Consider the following 978-nt stretch of genomic DNA (forward strand, 5'->3'; position numbering starts at 1 on the left):
CTACAAAAAGTCGCAATAAATTTAAGAAGATTGAAATCATATCAAGAGACTTCTCTAATGACAATAAAATGAAACTAGAAATCAATTACAAGGGAAAAACAAAAAAACACACGAACACATGGAAGCTAAATAACATGCTACTAAACAATGAGTGGGTTAGCAATGAGATCAAGGAAGAAATTAAAATATACCCAGAGACAAATGAAAATGAAAACACAACAACTCAAAATCTATGGGACACAGCAAAAGCAGTCCTAAGAGGGAAATTCATAGCAATACAGGCCTACCTCAAGAAACAAGGAAATTCTGAAATGAACAATCTAATCTTACACTTAAAAGAACTAGAAAAAGAACAGAGCCCAAAGTGAGTAGAAGGAAGGAAATAACAAGGATCAGAGAAGAAATAAAATAGAGTCTAGAAAAACATTACAGATCAATGAAACCAAAAGTGGGTTCTTTGAAAGGATCAACAAAATCGCTAAACCTTTAACCAGACTCATCAAGAAAAAAAGAGAGAGGACCCAAATAAATAAAATCAGAAATGAAAGAGGAGAAAGGACAACTGACTCCACAGAAATACAAAATATTATAAGAAAATACTATGAGCAATTGTATGCCAACAAATTGGACATTCTGGAAGAAATGGATAGATTCCTAGAAACAATCTCCCAAAACTAAATCAAGAAGAAACAGAAAATTCGAACTGACCAATTACTACTAACGAAATCTAATTAGTCATCAAAAAACTCTCAGCAAACAAAAGTCCTGGACTGGATGGCTTCACAGGTGAATTTTACCAAACAGTCAAAGACGAATTAACACTTAGTCTTCTCAAACTATTCTAAGAAACTCCAGAGGAGGGAAGGCTCCCTAGTCTTTTCATGATGGCACCATTACCTCGATTCCAAAACCAGACAAAGACAGTACAAAAAAAGAAAACTATAGGTCGATATCCATGATGAACAAAGATGCAAAAAT

Source organism: Pteropus vampyrus, unplaced genomic scaffold (assembly GCF_000151845.1).
Source record: "Pteropus vampyrus isolate Shadow unplaced genomic scaffold, Pvam_2.0 Scaffold318, whole genome shotgun sequence".
NCBI classification, from domain to species: Eukaryota; Metazoa; Chordata; class Mammalia; order Chiroptera; family Pteropodidae; genus Pteropus; species Pteropus vampyrus.